This window comes from Bos mutus, chromosome 4 (genome assembly GCF_027580195.1).
Source record: "Bos mutus isolate GX-2022 chromosome 4, NWIPB_WYAK_1.1, whole genome shotgun sequence".
Taxonomy (NCBI): Eukaryota; Metazoa; Chordata; class Mammalia; order Artiodactyla; family Bovidae; genus Bos; species Bos mutus.
Genome location: NC_091620.1, coordinates 110380246 through 110407839, shown reverse-complemented (window position 1 = coordinate 110407839; position 27594 = coordinate 110380246). Strand labels below are relative to the sequence as shown.

The following is a 27594-nucleotide window of genomic DNA, read 5'->3' as shown; positions in this document are numbered from 1 at the left end:
CACCGCCTGAGAAGCCCTCACTATACCATTAGGAGCAATTGTAACAATGGAGACATGTCATGTACTTGACAGTTTCAGACTACAAATTGTATAGAGTAATTGAATGCAAAATTGGATTGTAGACCCTGTTGATTTGGGGTGACTTTTAAGGAATACAAGGAGAAGGCAATGGCACCCCACTCCAGTACTCTTGCCTGGAAAATCCCATGGACGGAGGAACCTGGTAGGCTGCAGTCCATGGGGTCGCTAAGAGTCGGACACGACTGAGCGACTTCACTTTCACTTTTCACTTTCATGCATTGGAGAAGGAAATGGCAATCCACTCCAGTGTTCTTGCCTGGAGAATCCCAGGGATAGTGGAGCCTGATGGGCTGCCGTCTATGGGGTCACACAGAGTCAGACACGACTGAAGTGACTTAGCATAGCATTAAGGAATACAAGATCTGGTAGGTCAGGGGTTTGATCTGATTCTTTCCCTCCATATGCTTGAGTTGCCCCTAAAGTTCAGCTTCAGGCTCTTGTTTTTTTTTTGGGGGGGGTGGTGTACCCTGTGGCATGTGGGATCTTAGTTTCCTGACCAGAGATCGAACCCATGCCTCTTGTGGTGGAAGCGTGGAGTCTTAACCACTAGACCGCCAGGCAAGTCCTCCAACTTCAGGTTCTCGTTTGTTGCTCTGTTATAATTAATCGGAGAGTGTTATCTACCTTTGTCAGTAAAATTTGGAAATGGAAAAGATAATACAAGCTCAGGGGCTTTTATGAAGAAAAATATCCTGAGCTCAACAAATCTCAGACAGGAAATTATTTTAAACATCCCAGGCATGAGACATTTCTCATGCTTAATGGTTGATTCAAGCAAATATGTGCTCCCTTCCTTCTAGGGTTCAGGAGACAGATATATATATATGTGTGTGTATATATATATATATATATATATTTCCCTGTATAAACAAATTCTTTGAAAATTTAAAAGATAATTCTGTTTCTAGTTTGAAATGGTCTCCCTGGGATTGCTGTGTTTTTAACTGTCGCTGTTTTTAAGGGATTTAAATAAATGATCCTACAGATCCACCAGCATTGACTGAGAGGAAGGAAGATTGTAAACACTAGGAACTCTGGTTACCAGTTGAAAGCCCTGTTCTAACTCAACTGAGAATAAGATAGACGTCATTCCTAATTGGCCTGATGGGTGAGACAAGGGATATAATTCTGAAGCAGCTTGGTAGGCAGCGCAGGTACCGACAGACAAAAAAAACCCAGAGGAAAAGGAACCAAAGGCCTTTGCTGTGTGTCTGATTAGACCTCCTAGGAGAAAGAAGAAGGAAATGGAGATACTGAGAAACCAAATCAATGTTACAAACAAGGCCTACTGGGGATCGCAGAGGAAGCTGAGTTCCTAATGAGAAGGCAATGGACTTGATTAAACAGAGTGACACTCCTCCGCCCACTCCCCCGATTCATGTCCTGGGAAAGTTTCAGTGTCAAGCTCTGGAGAGTTGAGGGTGCCTGGGATTGGGCCCAAAGTGAAGCATAGAGGATGATTAAATTAAAACTGAATCTGTCTCTTCTCTGGGTGAAATAGAAGGGATGAAAAAATAAAGTGTTAATAGAGTTGGACAAAGGAAGAACTAAAGACTGTGAAAGGGGTTGCTAGGAGAAGGAGTAAGAAAACCAGCCAAGCGCCAAGGAAGGATGAGAGTTGCTGAAAAGCGTGGACGATGGTGTCAGATATTTGGCAAAGGCGAATCAGAAGAGTCCTGAAAAGAACCCGTTACAATTAGGAAGGTGTTTCTTAAATATGTGTAGGGGACTGATGAGGGCTACAGACCTAATTGCTTTGGTTGAAGAGAGAAGGGGGAAAATGGAGGATGAAATGCAAGCTCTTTTTTTTTTTTTTTTGGCCATGCCACATATGGTGTCTTAGTTCCCTGACCAGGGATCGAACCTATGCCTCCATTTGGAAGCTTGGTGTCCTAACTCACTGGACCACCAGGGAACTCTGCAAGCAATTCTTTTGAGGGGTGAGGCAGGGGAGAAAAGGAGAATAAGAAGAAAGGGCAAAAGTGCTTTGTGACAACCTAGAGGGGGTAGGACAGGGGTGGGGTGGGAGAGAGGTTCAAGAGGGAGGGGAAAAGTGTATATTTATAGCTGATTTGTGTTGTTATACAGCAGAAACCAACACAATATTTTAAAGCAATTATCCTGCAGATAAAAATAAATTTTGAAAATAATAGCTATAACTGGAATATAAGAATGGGAATAAATATAGCTAACATGATTTCTGCTGATATTTTTAGACTTTATCTTCTACTCTATGTACTTGAAAATCATTTATAAGATATATAATTTATTATTCAAAAAATTTTAAACTAGCATAGAAAATACATGACAAATTAGGAATATAGCTATAGTAAGAGTGGCTATATATTATGTTTTATATGTAAAATACTATGTGTGGTATTAATAAAAGCTATATTATTGTAAAAAGTTCTTGAAAAATAAGAAAAAAAAGTAGCAAAATTTCAGATGGCTAAAGAACATGAAAAACAACCCAACAAAATGGACACAAATGGCCAATAAGAACATGGAAAAGAAAGAACAAGGAGAAAGGGCAAAAGTGTTTTCGATGTTTTGGCTTTAAACTAAATGGGAAGGAGCTGAGTGTGTGTATAGATTATAATAAAGGAGCCAGTAAAAAGGGAGAGAAGAATTGATTAAAGAATCACTTCTGGATGCAGAAATTTGAGGTACTCTCTTTTCTCTGTCACTTGAACTTTATTCGTATGTCCCTGATAATTGGTCTTGCCCTTTCTTATTCTGATAATATATAGGTCTGAAATCATTGTTTTCCTTGCCAGCTTTGTCTCATGTTGGACTTAGACATATGAGAACATGAAAGTGTTAGTTGCTCAGTCATGGCCGACTCTTTGCGAGCCCGTGGATTGTACCCACCAGGCTCCTATGTCCATGGAATTATCCAGGCAAGAATATTGGAGTGGGTTGCCATTTCCTTCTCCAGGGGATGGGATTGAACCCGGGTCTCCTACATAGCAGGCAGCTATTCTGTACCATCTGAGCCACCAGGGAAGGCCATGAGAACATAATCCTTCTTAAATATCTCTTCTCCTTTTATTTGTGTTCTTTAAAAATTCAGATATATTACTGAACTTTCTGTGTAGCCCATTGGTTTCTCTTCTTGGCCAATTTTTCTTCACTGGTGCTAGTTAAGATTTTAAAATAACACTGATTTATGTAAATCTTCTATTTTTTGATGCTACCTATCTCTTGGTGATTAGGGTCATGATGTAAAGCTTATATTTATTGAACGCTGGGTTAAGCCTGATTTTCTCATCTGTGAAAGTAGGGCTGATAATGAAATTGGTTTCACATGGTTGTGAAGAGTGTCTATGAATGAATACCTTTGGAGTGTCTATAACTGTGTCTCACGTGTTAAATGAATGTTGGCCATTACTTTTTTCTTTGTTTCTATTAACAATACTAGAAAAGCTTTGAAATGAGGTTACTTTCTTGTTTTACAGATGTAGAAACTGAGGTCCATAAAACTTGAGTAACTTGTCCATGATCATACAGCTCAATGACGGAGCTGGTCACTCCAACTGAAGATCCAATTTCTTAATTTTTATCTCCTTTCATTTTTGAGGGGGTGTGCGGGAGACATTTTGACATCTGTTTTCTTAAAATTTATGCTGTAGGGACTTCCTGGTGGTCCGGTGGATAAGATTATGCGGTCCCAATGCAGGGGGCCCTAGTTCAGCCCCTGGTCAGGGAGCTAAGCTCGCACATGCCGTAGCTAAGACCTGGCACAGCCAAATAAATGAATAAGTAAAGAAAAATATTTTAAAACATCTATGCTATCTATGATCACTGTATCCCTTGTTAATGATCAACACTAGGGGTACTTAGCCATTTTTTTCCCTGTGATTATTATATCTTTCCTCTGTGTCATTTTCATTTATCATTCATATTCTCCACTATTCTGGGCAACTCTACAGTGACACCATAGTTATTTTTCCCTGTATTTCACCCAAGTGGTTTATGGCCTTCCAAATAGTAGGTGCCTGCATGAAATAGAACTCTTACTGTTCCCTTTTGTTGTCTATTGGATACGTTTATTTTGGACAAGGTTTCCATCCCATTGCTCCCTTTTCATGGTGAACCACAGACCAAGGTTGGATGGCACCAATTTCTCTTACCACTTTTTAAAAATTCTTTTCATATGGCAGACATAACTCCGAATCTGCCAGCACCTTTACAGCTGTTTTATCCTTCTCATAAATAATGGAGCAACTGATATGGCAGTAAGAATTGTACCTTAACAAAATAAAATGCTTTCCAATAGGTTTTTCAGTAAATCAGAAACTCAGTACCCTTGAACCCCTACTCAAAGTGTATTCCCAGCACCAGCTATGAATGCAGTTTGGCATTCCAACCTAGAATTAAGAGGAGAAAATGATTCTCTATACCTATTACACCCTTTGAAAGTCTTGTCAAATTTTCATGGGCCTTGTTCTTATATTAGTCACTTCCTTTTGTGTTAGTATCTAAGCAGGTACCTTTTTTGAATATATTTGTTCACCAGTTTTCAGGTGACTTGATTAATTTCAAATCATTTTTAGAATGCTTGACATGACCTGAGCTTACTTGCCGTTGACTCATCTGTTAGAACAGAAGCTTGCTTAATTAATAAGACCTGGAGAGAACAACTGTAGTTAAGGTTATTTTGCCTAATAAGTATGGTTATGTGGATGATGCTTCATCATAAACACAATTACTGAAGCTACGTGCATGCTCAGTCACTCAGCTGTGTTTGACTCTTTGTGAACCCCCTGGACTATAGCCTGCCAGGCTCCTCTGTCCATGGAATTTTCCAGGCAAGAATGATGCAGTGATTTGCCATTCCCTTCTCCAGGGGATCTTCCCAACCTAGGGATCAAACTCATATCTCCTGCGTCTCCTGCATTGATAGGTGGATTCTTTACTGCTGAGCCACCGGGGAAGCCCTGCTGAAGCTGACATGGCCAGTTTTCTATGTAGAGACAGTGTTGCTGCTGCTGCTGCTAAGTCGCTTCAGTCGTGTCCAACTCTGTGCGACCCAAGAGATGGCAGCCCACCAGGCTCCCCTGTCCCTGGGATTCTCCAGGCAAGAACACTGGAGTGGGTTGCCATTTCCTTCTCCAATGCATGAAAGTGAAAAGTGAAAGTGAAGTCACTCAGTCGTGTCCGACTTCACGACCCCATGGACTGCAGCCTACCAGACTACTCCCATCCATGGGATTTTCCAGGCAAGGGTACTAGAGTGGGGTGTCATTGCCTTCTCCGAGAGACAGTGTTAGTAGCTACTTAATAATTAGCCTGTATAGTTTTATTTCCCTTTATATGTGTCAAAACCTTTCCCTTGTATTATATATATTCATATAGCTTATTAATATAGAGGTATTCATATATATGTATATATATGAAAAGAAAGTGCAAAGAGGTTGTAGTAGAGATTTTCTTTGAAAGTTGAAGAAAGTGGAGTTGACAGGTTGAAAGATAGGTACAGGTTTATAGCTCTGAGTAGTAAAATTTCTTCACTGAAAACTTGTATCTCAGCTTCTCATCTGATACTTTCTTACCGTATTGAAGAGTTGGAGTCATTCCATCTATCCAAAAATGAGTTAATCTCTCTGTTTTTTCAAGTATCCTGTATAATTGAGTCACACTTTCTCCTTCAGTTCAGTTCAGTTCAGTCACTGAGTTGTGTCCAATTCTTTGTGACGCCATGGACTGCAGCACGCCAGGCTTCCCTGTCCATTACCAACTCCCGGAGCTTACTCAGATTCATGTCCATCGAGTTGGTGATGCCATCCAACCGTCTCATCCTCTGTCGTCCCCTTCTCCTCCTGCCTTCAGTCTTTCCCAGCTTCAGGATTTTTTCCAATGAGTCAGTTCGTCACATCAGGTGGCTGAAGTGCTGAGTAAGCTATGAGCGTAATGACTGAATGCTTGCTTGATAACATGGTTAATCCTGTCCTCTCAATTTCTAAAGTTAATAATCTCAGATTATTAGTGGTTTGGATTTCTTTTTTGACGTGGACTGTTATTAAAGTCCTTGTTGAATTTGTTGCCATATTGCTTCTGTTTCATGTTTTGGTTTTCTGGTCACGGGACATGTGGGATCTTAGCTCTCTGACCAGCCATTGAACCTGCACCCCCTGCATTGGAAAGTGAACTATTAACCATTGGACCACCAAGGAAGTCCTCATGGTTGGGATGTTTAAAATAAGGGTTAAAAAGAAGAATAAGCAATGTTCAGTTCAGTCGCTCAGTTGTGTCCGACTCTTTGCGACCCCACGGACTGCAGCACGCCAGGCCTCCCTGTCTATCACCAACTCCCGGAGTTTTCTCAAACTCATGTCCATTGAGTCAGTGATGCCATCCAACCATCTCATCCTCTGTCATCCCCTTCTCCTTCTGCCTTCAATCTTTCCCAGCATCAGGGTCTTTTCAAATGAGTCAGTTCTTTGCATGAGGTGGCCAAAGTATTGGAGTTTCACCTTTAGCATCAGTCCTTCCAATGAATATTCAGGACTGATCTCCTTTAGGATGGACTGATTTGATCTCCTTGCAGTCCAAGGGACTCTCAAAAGTCTTCTCCAACACCACAGTTCAAAAGCATCAATTCTTTGGCGCTCAGCTCTCTTTATAGTCCACCTCTCACATCCATATATGACTACTGGAAAAACCATAGCTTTGATTAGACAGACCTTTGTTGGCAAAGTAATGTCTAGCTTTTAAATATGCTGTCTAGGTTGGTTATAACTTTTCTTCCAAGGAGCAAGAGTCTTTTAATTTTGTGGCTGCAATCACCATCTGCAGTGATTTTTGGAGCCCCCCAAAATAAAGTCAGCCACTTTTCCCACTGTTTCCCCATCTATTTGCCATGAAGTGATGGAACCAGATGTCATGATCTTAGTTTTCTGAATGTTGAGTTTTAAGCCAACTTTTTCACTCTCCTCTTTCATTTTCACCAGAAGGCACTTTAGTTCTTTGCTTTCTGCCATAAGGGTGGTGTTATCTGCATTTCTGAGGTTACTGATATTTCTCCTGGCAGTCTTGATTCCAGCTTGTGCTTCATCCAGCCCAGTGTTTCTCATGATGTACTCTGCATATAAGTTAAATAAGCAGGGTGACAATATACAGCCTTGATGTATTCCTTTCCCAATTTGGAACCAGCCTGTTGTTCCATGTCCAGTTCTAACTGTTGCTTCCTGACCTGCATGTACTTTTTCTTTAAATATTTGTGTATTTAAAAACAAAGAAACAAGGAAAGGAAATGAACCCTTATTTTAATCCTCTGTGTTGTTTGTGTACTGTGAACACAGGAGATTAGTTTTCTAGTATCTGTTTTCATTGTAATTTTATGTATTTATTTTTATTTTGTGCTGCCCTGGGTCTTCATTTCTACACGCAGGCTTTCTCTACTTGCAGTGAGCAGAGGCTACTCTTCCTGGCAGTGTATGGGCTTCCTACTGTGGTGGCCTCTCTTGTTGCCAAGCCCATGCAGGTTTCAGTAGAGGTGGTACAGGCAGCTTAGTTGCTCTGCAGCATGTGGGACCCTCCGGGATCAGGGATGAAACCTGCATCCCCTGCCTTGGCAGGTGGACTCTTAACCACAAGATAACCAGGGAAAGTCTTACTGTAATTTTAATATAGTGACTTTCCATTTTTTTAAACAAGAAAAGAGTATAAATATTATAAAAGGAGAGGATGTAGACAATTACTAAGTGAATAGATATCTGTGGATATTTGACAGAAACATTTAGGTATGTGTGTTTAATTTACCCAAGTTACAGATGTACTATTTTTTAAACTCATTGTAAGGTAACATATTGTACTAGCTGAAGCCTCATTTATTTTCTGGGCTAGGATTTGTAAATACGATGCTGTTATGGAAGAGTTCTTCAACTGGATGACTACTGATGATTTCCCATCTGCTTCAGTTGGAAAAGAGTCATGGCAGTTGTATTCATCCCTCATTTTAGATGAAAACCCAGCAAATATTTAGTTGCTTTTGAGTATATTGTTGTTCAGTCGCTTAGTCGTGTCTGACTCTTTGGGACCCCGTCGACTGCAGCACATCAGGCTTCCCTGTCATTTATTATCTCCTGGAGTTTGCTCAGATTCATGTCCATTGGGTTGATGATGCCATCCAACCATCTCATCCTTTGCTGCCCTCTTCTCCTCCTGCCCTCAGTCTTTCCCAGCATCAGGGTCTTTTCCAATGCATCAGCTCTTGTAGGAAACCTGAGTTTGGGAATTTCTTACTTATAGAAATTGTTCTATCAGGAGAGCTGATATAAAGTCCTGTCTATATTTGTTTCCTAGTTTAGTCCTGGTTTGAGATAGTTGACTTTGTTCATTCATGCCTGCAGTATTATTGGAGCCAGACTCCATGAAAGCCATAAAAATGATTTCTCCTTAGAATGGCTAGATTGTTTCATCTCATTGAGTGAATGCTCAACATCACTCATTATCAGAGAAATGCAAATCAAAACCACTATGAGGTACCATTTCACACCAGTCAGAATGGCATCGATCCAAAGTCTACAAATAATAAATGCTGGAGAGGGTGAGAAAAGGAACCCTCTTACACTGTTGGTGGGAATGCAACCTAGTACAGCCACTATGGAGAACAGTGTGGAGATTCCTTAAAAAACTGGAAATAGAACTGCCTTATGATCCAGCAATCCCACTGCTGGGCATACACACTGAGGAAACCAGAAGGGAAAGATTACCCCAATGTTCATGTAGCACTGTTTATAATAGCCAGGACATGGAAGCAACCTAGATGTCCATCAGCAGATGAATGGATAAGAAAGCTGTGGTACATATACACAATGGAGTATTACTCAGCCATTAAAAAGAATACATTTGAATCAGTTCTAATGAGGTGGATGAAACTGGAGCCTATTATACAGAGTGAAGTAAGCCAGAAGGAAAAACATAAATACAGTATACTAACGCATATATATGGAATTTAGAAAGATGGTAACAATAACTCTGTATACTGAGACAGCAAAGAGACACTGATGTATAGAACAGTCTTATGGACTCTGTGGGAGAGGGAGAGGGTGGGAAGATTTGGGAGAATGGCATTGAAACATGTAAAATATCATGTAGGAAACGAGTTGCCAGTCCAGGTTCGATGCGATGCTGGATGCTTGGGGCTGGTGCACTGGGCGGCCCAGAGGGTTGGTATGGGGAGGGAGGAGGGAGGAGGGTTCGGGATGGGGAACACATGTATACCTGTGGCGGATTCATTTTGATATTTGGCAAAAACTAATACAATTATGTAAAGATTAAAAATAAAATAAAATTAGAAAAAAAAAAAACAAACAAAAAAAGAAATTAGATTTCTTATTAGAAGTCAGAGCCTTAACGTTACTGAATAGTAATTTAAGATCTTGTCAGTTTTCCTTACTCTGTAGCACCAAACCTAGCAAAACAGATTGCTGTGTGTAGAGAAAGGATGCTAATGTCCTGTTTGATGGTGATAAACACATGTTACTGCTTGGAAAGCCTTGAAAGTAGCATAGTTGGATTTAACAAATTGTATTCAGCTTTCTTTCTCATTACAGTGCAGATTTGCTACCAAATATTTTATAGTTCTGTATATATTTGTAACTACAGCATTTCAATCCTAGAAATGTATTAATATTTGTTGTGGTTTAGTCGCTATGTCCAACTCTTTTGCGAGTCCATGGACTGTAACCCACCAGACTCTTCTGTCCATGGAATTTCCCAGGCAAGAATACTGGAGTGAAAAAAAAAAAAGAATACTGGAGTGGGTTGTCATGCCCTCCAGAGGGGAAGGGGAAGTGGGAAGAGGGGAGCTTCTTCCCTGGAGATGTAAGAAACCAACTTGCATCTCTTGTATTGACAGGCAGATTCTTTACCACTAAGCCACCTGGGAAGCTATATTAATATTTAGTAGGTTTTAATTTATATTGATAACTGTATTCATTTTACAGTCTGTTTTTAATCTCTGTGTATATCATGAAGATATATTTAATAGACTTATAAGCTCTGTTAATTTACCTTTGTTGGTTGGGAATAAAAATGCGTATTTAACACAGGGAGCTCAGCCCACTGCTCTGTGATGACTTAGACAGATGGGATGGGTGAGAGGTTGGGAAAGAGGCTCAAGGAGGAGGGGACATACGTTTACTTACTGCTGATTCATGTTGTTGTATGGCAAAAATCTGTACAACGTTGTTAAGCAATTACCCTCCAATTAAAAATTTTTTTAATGTAAAAATTTAATGTAAAAATTAAAAAAAATTTTGTTAACTTTAGAAGCCTATTTGCTTCTTTCAAAGCTCTACCCTGAAATATGTAGGCAGATAATGAAGATACTGCTGTCTAATAAGATCAGATATCTGATTGCTGGTTCAATTTTGTAGGCGACCCGGCATCTGCTTTTCTTGCCTTATGTCCTTCTGCTTCCCTAGTTTCTACTCTCTGTGCTTTGAACGTGCCTCCCCCCCGCCACCCCCGTACCCCTTCTGCATCTTTATGATGGATCCCTTTATGTAAGCAGCTTGCCTCCTCTTTTTACATGTCCACATTCTATCCCATCTTCAAGTCCTGTTCATGTTATGAGCATTCCCTGGCTTCTGACAAGATACTCTCTTGGAATAAACTTCAATTATGTTACTCTAAGGGCTTCCCTGATAGCTCAGTGGTAAATCTACCTGCAGTGCAGGAGACGTAGGAGACACTGGTTTGATCCCTGGGTCGGGAAGATCCCCTGAAGCGGGGCATGGCAACCTACTCAAGTTTTCTTGCCTGGAGAATCCCATGGACAGAGGAGCCTGGGGGTCAACAGTCCATAGGGTCCCAAAGAGTCGGACAGGACTTAAGCAACTGAACACACATGTGTTATTCTAAGCTCTCTTTTGACTGGGCCTTGACTTTGCCACTCCTTCCCCAGCCCTAGCCCTGTCCTTGCCAGGCCTGCCTGGCCCAGTTTTAGGAAGGATCCTGCTAAGTCAGTTTAGAGAAAATCCCCCCACCCTTGATATCTGATGGCTCTGGACTGTTTTTAGCGGGAATCTTAATAGATCAGTTGAGCAAGGTTCCCTCCTACCCCTGATATCTCCTCTTAGTAATTTTCTGTCCATCTGCTCTTTGGCTATAAAAACCCACCTGTTGTTGCTGTATTCAAAGTTGAACCATATCTCTCTTTCCATTGTTGCAATAGTCCTGATTAAAATCTTACTTTTTAAGCAAATATCAGAATAGTTTTTTCCTTCTTTTTCATAATTTTGTTACTGCCTTGCTCGACAGCTCCTTTGCCTCATATGTATGTGACATATTCTCATATGCATATAACTTATTCTTCAGCACCTGTTATAGTACTATTAATAGATGCTTAATAAAGATTAACTATGTGGGGCTTCCCTGGTGGTTCAGTGGCTAAAACTCCAATGCTCCCAGTGTACGGGGTCTGGTTTGATCCCTGGCTGGGGAACCAGATGCCACATGCCACGAGTAAAAGATCTCGCCTGCCACAAGTAAGACCTGATGCAGCCAAATAAATAAAATATTTTAAAAAGTATGTAATGTTTGGGGGACATGTTTAGGAATGCTGTCAGCAGGCTCTTTAAATATGAGAAGAGACTTAGACATTTGGCTCTTGTATGGAGAGATTTACCATACAAATCTCTTCTTAGTCAGGACTTAAGTTCTTTCTTCAAGTACACATTTGATTATCGTGTTATTATTATTCATATCTTCAAGTACACATTTGATTATCGTGTTATTATTATTATCTCCATTCTCCTAAGATCATGTATCTGGCTTCATGGAGTTAAATATGCTAGAATGTCTTTCCTGGAGGTGACTTACGTGATTCTTTTCTGTCACTGGGTTGGAGCAGCCCTGGAAGACTGAATTCCAGTCAGGCTGACTCTGAACAACTGTGCCCCGAAGGTTCTGCCCCTCATTCAGGCCTCTATTGCTTCTAGCAGAGTTACTTTCATCAGTAAATCACAGTACAGGAGTCATGAGATTTCATGAACTAAAGAAGTACTGGGACCATTTACCTTAAAAGGAAAATGTGGGCTTGTTCAAACTTGAGGCTTCCTGGTTCTTACTGCAGCCCATGCAGTAAAATAATGATTTTTAAACTAAAGTGGAAAAGTAGATGACCAAATATGGGAGGACAGCATTTATAAAAATCTGCAATAGGGGAAAAAAGTCTAGATGATACTTTTGTTGAAGAATTTATCACTGAATACTGGGATTATTGTTGATGTAAATTTTTTTTCCTGTATTTTCCAACTATTCTCTGATACGCATGATAATTAGGGTAAGACTTATTAATACCGTTCTAAAGTATATTGGTTTATTTTGATAATATTTACAAAGCATTAGAAAACACAAAAAAGTAATGACGTTGCTTTGAGAGTAAGTAATATGTGTCTGGTGTAAGCAGAGTGCATCTGTTGAAGGGAGAATATGAGGGTATGGGCCACACACCTTTTTTCTGTAGTTTACACTTTAATTATTGCTACTCCACAGAGAATTTATGAATATGGGCCTTGACGTCTAGTCTCCTAGGTCCAGTTTGTGGACCTACTGCTTCTAATATGTGCCTCAGTTTCTTTATAAACATGGAGATAGTAATACTATCTGCCCCACAAAGGTGGTGTAGTGACCAAATTACTGTAAATAAATTCTTTGTCCCAGGCCTGCCACAGTTAAGGTACTGTGGGTACCTTAACAGGAGCATTTAACACGAATGCTATTTTTAAGGTAAAGATAACCATCTTGATTTTTAAACTTACTGGCGGTATAAAAAATCATTTTATTTCAAATCAGGCTGACTGATTTATACTGTTGATAGGATTTGGAAGTAAGACTAGCATAGATCGTATCATATCAATTATATATAATTTTTATGAAAGTCTTTCTTTGTGTAATCAGCTTCCTGGTGGCTCAGATGTTAAAGAATCTGCCTGCAATGCAGGAGACCCAGGTTAAACCCCTGGGTTGGAAAAATCTCCTGGAAAAGGGAATGGCTACCCACTCCAGTATTCTTGCCTGAAGAATCCCATGGACAGAGGAACCTGGCGGGGTACAGTCCATGGGGTGGCAAAGAGTCACACACGACTGAGCAACTAATATTTAATGTTTAAATATACTTAATATTATTTACTAATATTTAATCAGTTCTTTCCCAACGTATGAATCAATATAAACCCTGATCTTCAGCATGTATAGGTCGGTTATTTTCAATATTATAGTTAGGAGAATCATTTTTACTTTGAGACTCTACTTGCCTAAAAAGCAATCCAGTTGAGTGTCACTTTAATTTCTAGAAGTGCAGCCTTTTAGATTTAGATAATTCGTGATGCTGTAGCATTTTTGTCCCATCATTTTTGTCATAAAGACAAGTCAAACTAGATACATTTGGCTTTGCTTGATATTTTTGTAAATTTTCATTAAAAACTTACAACAATAACAGATTTTCTATAATTATGAAAGTAAGACATTTTCATTGGAGCAAATTAAAATCACTCATAATCTCTTTGACTTGATATAAGTCTTCTAGTCCTTTAACCAAGTTGCAGTGTATTTATAATAATTTTCTTTGTTGATTCTTCATGGTCTGTCACAGCCAAACCAAAAAAAGAAAACATTAGCTTGCTGTCCTGTTTGTAACATAAGCTGGAAGTGTGGGGTGTGTGTGTGTGTGTGTGCGCGCACACATGTCTTTATTAGAATTGGGAGAATGGGTTGAGAATAGTCTGAACTCTGAATACCCCTGCCTTAATGGCTCTCCTGGGCTGCTTTAATTGTTTAATCCTGCTGTTCCAAACTTCACTTAATTTTGTAAGGCTGTGTTTGAATGGAAAACACAAGATCTCTGTGGTTACCATTACTTGGCAATGAGTATTTGGGACTCCTCAGAGTCTCTTGGTGAGTTGGTGATGGGCTTTTGACACATCTCATTTAACTTCTTTGGAGATGCTTTTTTCCTGAGAGTGGAAGCTTGACCTCTCTCTTAGGATGCTGAACATGTATGTCTTTCCTAGAGGAGGGGGAACATTTATGACTCTCCTTGAGAGAAATGGGAATATCATCTTTTAAACATACCTTTGAACTAGGAAGCTTGAAATGCTATAAGAGTTAATATCAGACTTCATCATCTTTTCTTTAATCCCAGCTCATGTAATGAATGACTCATTGTCATTCTGATGCTGTAGTTAGACTTTTTAAAAATTATGAGTTATTTTTATTTTTAGGTATATTAATGGTATAAGATATTGTTATTGTTCAGTTGCTAAGGCATGTCCAACTCTTGCTGCCCCATGAACTGCAGCACGCCAGGCTTCCCTGTCCTTTGCTATCTCCTGAGTTTGTTCAAAAGTAAAAGAGATGCCATGTAAGAATTATCCAGGAAATAGTAATCCAAGACAGGTAAAAATGATAATATCATCAAGAAATATGTCCATTTCTTTTCTGCTTTTTTGGGACCATTTTCTATGGGGAAAAAAAAAGCTACTGAAGATAAAAATCGTTTTGAAGTGGCAACTTGACCTCAGAAGAAGAAAATGTGATTTCTCTAGAAATGTAAAATGCAACCTTTCCAAAGACTGCAGTAATATGTTTTCTAAGACAAGTGTTCTTGAAAGTGGGGCTAGAGAAAAACAAAGTAGAAAAAGCCCTCCTACTTCTTTTTGTTCCTTGATCTTCCCATCATGCCCTAATTCTTAGTTTTCATCTCTGTGTACATATAGATGTATGTTTAGGGATATGAACTGCAGTACGTTAAAGATGAAAACTTACAGAACTAATATAGTTAGCTTCAAATCTCACTTTGTGTGAAAAATCAGTCTCAAAACTCCTAATAATAAATTACATTTACTTAGGTCTTATGAAACCCTCTCATCTCATCAAATAAACAGTTCTTCTCCAGTAACTTCAGGAGTAGTGTAACCAACTACCTTTACATCTATGGGTGTCCTGGGCGTTATTTCCAAGCTTCTTGCCTTTTCTTGAAAAGTTAATTCTTTCATTCCTTGTCTTTGATAAATTTGCTTTACTTTTTTTTTTTTTGGACAAAGAACTTACCTTTATTATGCATTTAAGTTGCTTGATACTGTCTTATTTATTCTTTGGCTGGTAATCTCCTCAAGTACTATATGCTGGTAACTTTTTGCTCGCCCCAGAATGGTTCCTTGCAATTGGAGATACTCCAGAAGAATACTGAGATGTGTACAGTGGTTTGCCCTAAAACTCTGGAAGGTTAACATGTCAACATGGGTGATAAAAATCTCTCAAAATCCAACAAACATCAAGATAACTACAATACAGTCCAGCTCAATGATGGAAGGAGAGGAAGTATTAATAATTCAGGAAAAGCTCAGGTTTGATGTTTGCATACAAAAGATGCTGTTGGGCTAGAAGTAAGTGCAATTACTCTATGTTTTGCTGACACCATAATGCTGGGAAGAGTTCCTTTTAAGCCCCAAAGTGCAAAGCAAATGTAGGAGTGAATTAAATTATCAGATGTCTCAGGAAGTCTGATCGTACTATGGTTCTCTGAGGGATTCTGATTTAGGGTCTGAGATGTCTGTGTCACAGACTTTTAAAGAAGTTGGGAGTTGAGATTGTCCCCTCATTGCTAGTCATCTTTGAGGATCTGTGGAAAACTGGGGATACAGTAAGCAGCCTTGAGCTGTCCAGATGTTCACAAAGAAGATGGAAATGGGTCACCTAACCCTTGTATGCCTTTTTTCATTCCCCCTCCTCCAGCTGGAAATTTTAGGGCAGATGATCCACTCAGATGATTTCTGAGTAAGTCAAAATAGAAAGAAAAATAGTGTTCTAGGAGTTCATACAGAGAAGGCAGTGGCACCCCACTCCAGTACTCTTGCCTGGAAAATCCCATGGACGGAGGAGCCTGGTGGGCTGCAGTCCATGGGGTCGAGAAGAGCTGGACATGACCTAGCGACTTCATTTTAACTTTTCACTTTCATGCATTGGAGAAGGAAATGGCAACCCACTCCAGTGTTCTTGCCTGGAGAATCCCAGGGACGGGGGAGCCTGGTGGGTTGCCGTCTATGCGGTCACACAGAGTCAGACACGACTGAAGCGACTTAGCAGCAGCAGCAGCAAAAGTTCATAAAAGATTATGTCATACCTAAATAACTTTAATTCTTCTTTTTGAGGAGATAGTTAAGCTAGTGGACTGGAACACTGTAAATGCTGGATATCTGCTTGTTTTTCCAACATGGGTAAATGTTCTGATTATGTTCTGGTAGGTTAGACGGCCACAGACAATTGAGTGATCTGCTGTTTCTGGTGGTAGATTTAAAACAGGCTGCTCAGAGTGGTAGGATTTTGAGTACTTCTTTTATAAGGTAAAGGGTTGACTCATTCATTCACCACTGAACACTGTGTGATACATGCAAATTTTCCAGAACAGTCCAGTGGTAGAGGTAGAAGGTCAGTGTAGTGGTTTGGGACAGAGTGGCCATGGAGAGGAAGGGCTGGGTTAGAGGGTCTGAAAGGGAAAAGGGAAGGAGGAAGGAGAGAGAGAGAAAAAAAGAGAAGACAGTCAATGAAGCCAGGTCCCCCCAGAGGGGATGGGATGGGTGTCGAAAGCGTGGTGTCAAAGAGCACTGCCCTGGGGACTCCTTGGTAGCTTCCAGTGGCTAAGACTCCACACGCCCAGCTCTCAGGACTGATGCTGAAGCTGAAGCTCCAGTACTTTGGCCACCTGATGCACAGAGGCAACTCATTGGAAAAGACCCTGATGCTGGGAAGGATTGAAGGTGGGAGGAGAATGGAGCGACGAAGGATGAGATAGTTGGATGGCATCACCAACTCCATAGACATGAGTTTGAGCAAACTCTGGGAGATGGTGAAGGACAGAGAACCCTGGTGTGCTGCAGTCCATGGGGTTGCAAAGAGTCGGACATGACTGTACAGCTGAACAACAACAAATGGGTTTTAAAATGTAGACAGCAGTGAGATCCTGTACTTTGGTCTCTTGCGCAGCTGCTGGGCTGGCCCTAACCCACTCCAGGCCTTGCCTCACACACACAGGGGTGGCTTTGCTGAGTAACAGCCAAGACAGGATAGACTTGCCTCTGCCTCACACGGCAAGTGTGGGGTCTGGCTGCTCACTGCTCAAAAGCCAGTGAAGAGGCCAGGTTGGTGGAAAGGAATTTTGCTTTTTTTTGGATGCCCGCAACCGGTCCAAAGGCCGCCGGTCCCCCCACTCCCACAGCCCGCTGACAGCCAGCGCATAGAGCTTTTATAGACAGAGGGAGGGGGCTCCATGCAGAAATAGCACTGGCAGCTTTGACAGTCATCTTCAAATTGGTCACTGGGGTCTGATCAGTGTCTGTTTGGTTGTTTTAGCTTCAGTTCTAGGGTCAGTTTGTTTCTAATTTTTTTTTTTTTTTTTTGAGGTCATTTCACGGAATTGTGGCAGCTTGTGTCATGGGTAGAGTCTGGTCATCATGTAGTTAACTTTTTCAGCCTGGTGGAGGTTTCAGTATCTATAAGACAGCTCACAGGATATGGCTCAGAGGAACTAAAGCCTTTGAAAAGCTATTGCCCTTGAGAGGGAACCAAAGGTCCTTGACTTTAATGAACATATTATTATTTGGTCTCCTTTGACTATTTTGCTTTGTTTCTGTGTTTTCTCACTTCTCTGACTATAAATTTATCCTTTGGCTGAAGGTTTTCCATAGACAAAAGGTAGACTGAGGACGTGGGGTTCAAGGACCATAGGGTTCTGCTCCATTTCAGTACCTCTGTTTGCTACAGCGCTCAGCCGGTTCAGTCTCTCAGTCATGTCCACTCTTTGCGACCCCATGAACCGCAGCATGCCAGGCCTCCCTGTCCATCACCAACTCCCAGAGTTTACCCAAACCCAAGACCATTGAATCTGTGATGCCATCCAACCTTCATCCTCTGTCGTCCCCTTCTCCTCCTGCCCCCAGTCTTTCCCAGCATCAGGGTCTTTTCTAATGAGTCAGCTCTTCGCATCGGGTGGCCAAAGTATTGGAGTTTCAGCTTCAGCATCAGTCCTTCCAATGGATATTCAGCACTACCTGTGGTATATAACTTCCCGGTTTTCTATCTACTGCTTGGTAATCTGTCTGTCTATCTGCCTGTCTGTCTATGTATTTATCTGTTACCACAGCACCACCCGTGGTATACAGCTCCCTTGCTGTATAGGTATACAGCTATAAGGTGTACAGCTCCTTGGTATACAGCCCCACCTCCCTTCTCGCTGCTCCCACTGTTGGGTTCCTTCAGTCTTTTCTCCACACCATAATGAGGGAGCTGCAGGCATGTAATTTAATCATGCTATCTCTTTTCTGAAGAGTCCCAGTGGTGTTTGTTTTAATCAGGCCTTTCTGTGGCCCTTAAGACCTCAGACCTCAGACCTTTCTGTGGCCCTCAGACCTCACTGAGGGTCTCACAGAGTATTTCTTACTCTGTCTCCTACTCTGTGCCTCCCCCTATCCTTCAGACTCTTTTCATGTCATCTAGATTTAGAATACCATTCTCTGATTCTACCTTTTTCTTAGTGTTTTCTTTACTCCTGCTTTAACGGAAAACTGGCTGTCTTGAGATTATTGCTTCCCTTGAACTCCTCCAATGATTCACACATTTTTATGTCTAGCTTAGATTTTTGTACTGAGACCCAGACTCATAAACACGAATGTTTCCCTTATGTCTGCACTTGGTCACTTCTAGACTACTTTCCTCCCAAACAGACTCTTGGATCTCTGTCTAAATCTCTTCTGTAGTTTCCCTTGCCTCAGTACACATACTTCTACCCACGCAGACATTGCAGTCAGGACATGTGGAATCATCCTTCACCACTTGCCCTACACCCAGTCCAGTTTATGCTTATAGACTGTTGAATCTGTCTTCAGAATATTGTTTTCCTTTTTCCCATTGCTTTTGCCAGTGCTCTGGTTCTTGGTGGCGAGCATCTTTTCCCTGGACCAGAGCAGTCACTGTCCCACCTCCCTTCTCGCTGCTCCCACCGTTGGGTTCCTTCAGTCTCCTCTCCACACCATAGTGAGGGAGCTGCAGGCATGTAATTTAACCATGCTATCTCTTTTCTGAAGAGTCCCAGTGGTGTTTGTTTTAATCAGGCCTTTCTGTGGCCCTTAAGGACCTCTGTGATCAAGCTTTCCTGCCTTCAATCCACGTTCCCCCATCCATGCACCCTACCCACCAGTGACAACAAGCCTCAGCCACTCTTTCTTATATTTTTGTTTAATGCATTGTGTTCTCTGCCTCTGGGCTTTTGTACAGGTTGTTCCATCTGCCTGGAATATTATTTACTTACTCTTGCTATATTTCTTGTTTCAGCTCAAATGTCACACTTTCAGAAAATCCTTCTCTAACTGTTTCAAATAGGTTATTTTTTTTAAAGAAAAACTGAGGTACAGTCAATTTACAATGTTTTAGGTGTAGAAAGTGATTCAGGTATACATATGTATATATCCTTTTTTAGACTTTTTCCCATTTTAGAAGATATTGAATATAGTTCTCTGTGCTGCACAATAGGTCTTTATTGCTTATCTATTTTATTTATAGTAGTTTGTATCTGTTAATCCCAATTCCTAATTTATCCCTCCCCTACTTTTTCCTTTTGGAAGCATAAGTTTGTTTTCTGTTAGTCTATTCTGCAAGTAGAAGGCGATGGCACCCCACCCCAGTACTCTTGCCTGGAAAATCTCATGGACGGAGGAGCCTGGTGGGCTGCAGTCCATGGGGTCGCTAAGAGTCGGACGTGACTGAGCGACTTCACTTTCACTTTTCACTTTCATGCATTGGAGAAGGACATGACAACCCACTCCAGTGTTCTAGCCTGGAGAATCCCAGGGACGGGGGAGCCTGGTGGGCTGCCGTCTATGGGGTTGCACAGAGTCAGACCAGCGACTTAGCAGCAGCAGCATTCTGCAAGTAAGTTCATTTGTATTTCTGTTAAAATAGGTTCTTTATCTTTTTTATGGCATGCTGTGATTTCCTTCATGGCATTTATCTCAATTTCTATTGGGAGTTTGTTTTCATTTTTAAAGAACATACTATAGAAAATTAGAAGAGACTGGAGTTTTCATTACTGCCCATGATGCCGTCCTTGACAGCCTGTGTATTTCGTCTGTCTTCATTCCTCCCAGTTATTTTGAAACAAACCCTAAACATCATTGTATATTTTTTCTTTGAAAGATAAGAACCTTGTTTTAGATAAGCACCTAATCACAATACCATTATCAAGCATAAAAATTTTAGCAATTTTTCAAATCGTCAAATATATAGTCAGTGTTAAAATTAGCTTTGTTGGAATCAAGATAACATTGCAGTTCATTTCAGTTAGTTGATATCTCTCTCTTTTAAGTTGTGGGCTTTCCCCACCTTTTTTTTTTCTTGAAATTTATTTGTTGAAGAAACAGGTTCCTATCCCTATAGTTTCCTATAGTGTAGACTTTTCTCACTCTATCCCAATAAGAAATGGTGTTATTTATTTAATAAATTGTTCCTTTGTTTTCTTAAAATAAGGGATTAGATGATACTTGGTCACATTCAGATTGAATTGATTCCACTGAGGTGCATGAGTGCTCCCATCAGGAGGCACTTAATATCTGGTAGCTTTTTTGTGTGATTTCAGCAGCTGTTAATGTTGATATTCAGATTTTGTCATTTCCCCTTCATTTTTCACATGATGCATCTCTACAGAGAAATTTCACATATCCACTATCTGATCACACTGAGGTATCGTGTGTATGGCACGCTGCAGTCAGTCCATGGAGTCGCAAAGAGTCAAAGCAACTTAGCAACTGAACAGTGACAACACGTAGTGTATAGGAAGGTATATGAAAAGGGAAGTGAATGCTTGACATGTTCTCTTTAACAGTTTTTAAACTAATGCGTGGGATCCATAGTACGCTCCAAATGTAACTCATGAGTTTCTTCTAAAGTCTCATTATAGGGGACTTCCCTGGTGGTCTGGTGGTTAAGACCTCACCTTCCAATGTAGGAAGTGCAGGTTTGATTCCTGCTTAGGGAGGTAAGATCCCACATTTCCTCATGGCCAAAAAACTGGAACATAAACCACAGAAGCAGTAGTGTAACAAATTCAATAAAGACTTTTAAAATGGTCCACATCAGAAGCTGCCCTATAGCACAGTGAGCTCAGCCCAGTGCTCTGTGATGGTGAGTTCGGGGTGGGTTAGGGGTGGGTTCGGGGGATTGGGTATAAGGGTTGGAAGGGACGTTCAAAATGAAGGGATATATGTATACTGAGGGCTGATTACCTTGTTGTATGGCAGAAAGTAACACAACATTTTAAAGCAATTATTCTCCAATGAAAAATAAACTGAAAAAAAGAAAAAGAAACTTAAAAATGATCCACATCAAAAAAAAATCTTAAAAAAATAGAACTTATAAGTAAATAATATCTCATTGTATATGAAAAACACCAATACAGTATACTAACGCATATATATGGAATTTAGAAAGATGGTAACGATAACCCTGTATACAAGACAGCAAAAGAGACACTGATGTATAGAACAGGCTTATGGACTCTGTGGGAGAGGGAGAGGGTGGGAAGATTTGGGAGAATGGCATTGAAACATGTGAAATGTCATGTATGAAACGAGATGCCAGTCCAGGTTCAATGCACGATGCTGGATGCTTGGGGCTGGTGCACTGGGACGACCCAGAGGGATGGTATGGGGAGGAGGAGGGAGGAGGGTTCAGGATGGGTTCTTAAATTTGTAAGGAATATATTAAATTTAAAAAAATTAAAAAAATAAGTAAATAATATCTCATTGTAAACTTATTGATTTAAACATATTTACTGCCTTTCAATCACAGGTATTAGTTTAGTGATGGTTAAATTGTCCCGTTTTTGGCAAGCAAGCATCTCCTGCCCCCCTTTGATTAGCTGTCTTTGTAGATACATGTTTTACATCTATCTCCTCCGTGAGCCGTGAGTGCAGGGACCGTGTCTGGGTTGTTTATTCTTTATCCCCAGCACAGCTTAACATTCTCTCCATTAGTATTTGTTGAATAGGAGGCAGGATAGTAAAACTTCATTAAGTGGAGGGCTGTCTTGAGGAAGAGCATTTAGTTTAGTCTTTGTGGACTCAGAACTTGATTGAGAGAGTAGAAGTTACAGGAAGCCAATTTTGGCTGAACATAAAGAGGGACTAAAAAATGTGGGCGTTTTAGGGGATTTGAGTTCCAACAAAGTCTTCTGAGGGAGTGCTTTGTTCCTGGGAGTGACAACCAACCCAGTAAGAATTTTTTCGTTTTGAGTGATCACTGAGTTTACTTCTGTTTTTTTAAATTAGTTTTTATAAATTGAAGTATAGTTGATTGACAGTATTGTGCCAATCTCTGCTGTACAGCAAACTGACTCACTTCTCAGTTACGTTATACACATGTATACATTCTTGGTTGTGTTTTTTCCATTGTGTTTATCACAGGATAGTGAAAATGGTTCCCTGTGCTGTACAGCAGGACCTTGTTTATCCATCCTAAATGTAATAGTTTGCATCTGCCAACCCCAAATTCCCAGTCCATACCCTCCCTCCACTGAGGTTACTTTTTTAAAGTTCTAAGATTCTCAAATCCTTTACTGACAGACTTTATTTTAGGAAAAATGCAAGTTTTAAGTTATTGAAATGTAATTGTTTTCTTTTCTCCCAGAAACAATATATATTCCTCTAATTTTATGTTTCAAAGTATTATGAGTTTGTACATTTAATGAAGCATCATTATCAATATTTTATCAAATGTACAATCTCATAATAATTGTTGGTTGAGTGCACCCTTTTTCTCATTGCATTAAATTATTAGACTTTTTGCATTGTTAATCATATCTTAATAAATAACCATTATGCCATTCTTTTTATAAATTTTTTTTATTTTAAAAAAGAAATCAATTCAACAGAAATAATATTAGTCTTCTTCCTGTTTTTCTGTATTGTTTTGATAAAGATTAGGGTGAGGTGTGATTACTGACAACTTACCTTGAAATTCTAAATTTACTTTTCCAGAATAAATAATGTACTTTTAGAGTATTTCTGAATATCAAAGGTTAAATAGTACTGAGATGGTTTCTCTTTTATACCTGAGTGAAAATTGAATTTAGGTGGAGATGGTAAGACCATGAATATTTAGTTGCCTTTAATTTTTGAAGTGTGTATGTGATACAGTATCATCAGCATTCCAACCAGTGTCTTAAGAGAGAACAAATGAAAGAAACACTGATGGTAAAACCTTTAAAATATTTTTAATGACTTTGCCAAAAAGGTGTAAGTTCAGTTCAAAATATTGTCCTGGATGTGCTCAGCCTTGCTATTGCCACTCTCTCAGTAGTAACTACATTTCCTTCTGTTGCTTTAAACCAATACAGCGAGGAAACAAAAGCTGTGTATCTCCGTGCACTCGGTATTATTTTCCATAGCAGTTTCTCTTGAGACAGACTCATAATGGAAGAGAGAGGCAGAATATATTAAATTTGCCAGAGTATATTAAATTTCTTTTAGGTGTATTGCCTTAATTTCCTTTATATCCTCTAGACATAATTTCTCCTAGGTGTTAGCACATGAACACTATTTTCAGAGATGACCTAGATAATGTTTGTTATTTTGTTTTATTGTACAAAGTTATCTTACGAATTTGCGGTAACTAATCTGATAGAAAACCTTTAGGCTTTCCTTTGAGAATTGTCCATTAGGAAATTCTCTTCGTGCATCGTCTTTTGAGCCTGGAAAATTGACCCTGAGTGGGAAAGTTTTGCTTTGTAGGGTTCATGAAATGTCAAAATAGTACATGCGTGCAAAAATGAATAGGCCATTCTCCTTATTCAGAACTTCTCCGTCTTGCTTCACCCACACAAGATAATTTTATTATTTACAGACTTATGGGCACACATATCTGTGGACAGAATTTCTGAAGTTGGCAGAGATTTGGATTTGTGGTTAGAACCAGTTTGAAATCACACGTCCTTGAGCATGCAGCAAGCTTCACAGGGAGGCCAAGCTGGGAATGGCAGTTCTTGGAAGAATTAGAGACTGATAGCTAGTCTCTGAAATTAAAACAGCTCCCTGTATGGCTTAGAACAGCTAGACATGAGCCTGGCAATTTCTCCAGCAGAAGGTTCTGTGGTAGTATTAACACAATTTAAAGCATTTTAAAAATGTTATTTACCTGGGTTAATGTCTCCGTTGCCAATCAAGTCTTGATTGCCTTCTATTCATTAGCCTTTGATTTAATTAATAAGACTTGTTAAAGAGGAATCTTCAGTGTTTTCCTGTAAACAGCTCTAATTTATTGATTCAATTTGAATTTCGTAATTATTCTAAAGAACTTAAGTCAATGTTTGAAGTATGTGTTTTGCATATTTAATTAAACAGTTTAACCACACAAAGTAATTATTAGATATGCTCCAAAGGTTGAACATTAGAATATTTGTAATTATTTTTTCAAGAGATACCTTTTCCAAAAGTTGAGCCAGTGACTTAATGTTTTTACTAGACTTTATGCTGAGGGATTCAGTAGTTGGTGAGTGTCTAGACGTGTGGTGAAAAATTAAGAAAACAGTCACAATGACTCCTAGGTTAAAGAACAATTTGATGATCAATACGGTTCTTAATGGGAAACCAATTAAGCAGTTGAAAAGAGGGAGAAACTGATTAGCAGTCTGAGCTCAGATTATTGAAGATACTGAGGGGTTTGAAACTGGTCTGTTGGGTGAAAAAGGTTAATTAACAAAGCATTCTATAAATTCTAAAACCTTAAGGAAATGAAAATTTTATATATCTGCATGCATCATCAAAAACAAAGAGACTCCACCTTTAATTTGAAAAAGAAAATATTTATTTGTTTGGCTGCACTCTCCAGCACGTGGGATCTTAGTTCCCCAACCAAGGATTGAACCCATGGCCCCTGCAGTGGAAGTATGGAGTCTTAACTGATAGATCGCCAGGAAGTCCCAAAATAAATATTTAAACTCAAACATTGAGAGTTTTGTGATTGACAGGAACATGCCAAATAGATGACCAACAAGGACCTACTGTTAAAAAAAATTAAATGTGAAAGAAGATATTGAAATCTTTAAAAAAATGTGATATTTCTGAAATCTTTGAAAGCAATAATTTTTACATTTTATTCTTGAATTATCTTGCAAATGTAAGGAAAGAAATGTTAGTATATTAACATTTTTAATATTCATTCAATCAAATATTTTGAGTGTATTCTGTATGTCAGATGGTTTTAGGCATTGGGCATGTAACAGTTAACAAAACAGAAGAAAGTTCCTTTGCTCTTAAATCTAATAGTCTAGTATAAATTTTAAGGAATTTTTTAGTTTCACATAAAATCCCAGTGTCTTTAACTCCTGTGATTATCATAACTATAGAAATTGATAGTTGGAGGTTTAACTCATGGAGCATTATGCTACAGAGTCAGGATTCCATTAACCCGGATCTTGTTCTTTCAGGCAGTTTATCATAGTAAATATGTTCAAGGTTTATTTCACCTCAGAAATGATGCACACGGTCTATGAGGTTGCTTAAAGGTGTTCCTTCTCTGGTTGCATTTAAAGTATCAAGGCTGGTTCAGTTAAAGGCTCATCGCCTTTCAGTGTATTACAGGGGAATCATAGCTTCATGGTCTGCATCTGTTTTAAGCATATAGCCTTCCAAAACCATAAATTCCCTATATTCCAGAATTCAGTGCATGTAAGCCAGCAATCTCAAGGGAGATGGAAAAGCTTTGTGGGAAGAAGGCTCTGTGTGTGTATGTGTTATTGGTGATGGGAGACTATCTGTAAATGAAAGGAGAATTCCAAGCAGTTCTTGGCCTCAGTTCCCACCTCCTTAGGGAGCCAGTGATGAGCTCAGCTGGGCTGAGAAAATCTGTGCAGATGTCAATACTGACTGCATCCCAGCTTCAAGCCCGGCTGGAGGCCTCCCTCAGCCGTAAAGAGCAAAGTGGAGAGGGCAAGGTACAGTCAGTCTCCAGTTGAACCCCATATGAATATTAATGTTTTACTTGCACCTGGTACCTAGAGCATAATCAGGATTAGAAAGACATCAAGGTGACATACTCAGGAGAAGAGAATTGCAGAGCAGAAAAGTGCCAGGCCTGTCCTCCCAGCTGAAACACAGGGGAAAATAAACCAGCCCCCTAACCCAGAGGAGACAGCACATTGCAGAGCCTTATAATCAGATGTCCTTTGATTACTGTAACCAGTAATGTATTTGAACAATCAGTTCAATGAGGGATGCCATTAGGATGGCTGGGTTGTGATAAATCCCTGACCTTTCAAATTCTGTGTCTGTGGCAGGATTTTTTTTTTTAATAAAAAATAGACCAGTTGGATGCAGTTTACAAGAAAGAGACTTTCAGATTCTTTTATTTCAGACTCAGGCACTGGATTCTCTGGGACGCATGGGCTCTCTGTTGATTCCATAAGCTCTAAAGACTTCTGGTTGCAATTTAGACTACAGTGAGAACCTCTATTCCTCCATCAAGTTGGCCAAATCAGTGGTCGATAACCTAGGATCTATCAGTAAAGGGGGAACCCAAGCTCCTATTTGCTATAGGTAGTAGAAATTGGTACAACCTGTGTGTAGGATAATTTCTTAATGTTCCACTAAAAAGCTTGATGGACAAGGCGACGGCACCCTACTCCAGTACTCTTGCCTGGAAAATCCCATGGACGGAGGAGCCTGGTGGGATTCAGTCCACGGGGTCGCTAAGATTCGGACACGACTGAGCGACTTCACTTTCACGCATTGGAGAAGGAAATGGCAACCCACTCCCGTGTTCTTGCCTGGAGAATCCCAGGGACAGGGGAGCCTGTTGGGCTGCCATCTATGGGGTCACACAGAATCGGACACGACTGAAGCGATTTAGCAGCAGCAGCAGCAGAGGACTGGAATTAAGTTAAGCATACTACACTTAGACAAAGGAACACCCTGTGGTTTTCTAAAAACAAAAGACGATTTCTATGAGTTTATGAGGAAGTCACCCAAATATATTGAGAGATAAAAATAATATACACTGTACCCCGTATGGCATATTACCATTTGTATATGTGTGTGTTAAGTACACATATCAAGCTAAGTTACCTGAGTTAAGTGACCTCAGAGGGTGGGAGCTGGCTATGTCAGGGAGATTTACTTTTCATTACAGCTTTCTTGTAGCTTTTACATTTTTAATATGTGCTTATTTTACTTATTTTATTTAAGTATATTAGTATGAAATATGTTGGTAAGCCTAGTCAAGGTAAAAGTAGAACATTCAGCTAGAAGAATGTCTTTATTTTATTAACAGAATTGATTGTATAGAAAGTTACTTGCCTAGTGTAATCTTACTTTTAATTAGAGCTGATGCACATTTAGAATGTGTCTAGAAGAACAATCTGTTTTGTATGGGTCTTGTATAATTTTGTAATAGTAAAATATTCTTAACTTTTATTGTGATGATATATAGCATTATAAAACATCATCAGACTAAATACAA

General features: G+C 39.8%; 1 protein-coding gene across 7 annotated transcripts in view; it reads left to right on the top strand.

The window, feature by feature from the left end:
• CDK14 (cyclin dependent kinase 14) overlaps positions 1-27594 on the top strand; it is a 664341-nt gene that overhangs the window by 181110 nt on the left and 455637 nt on the right. The window lies entirely within an intron of this gene.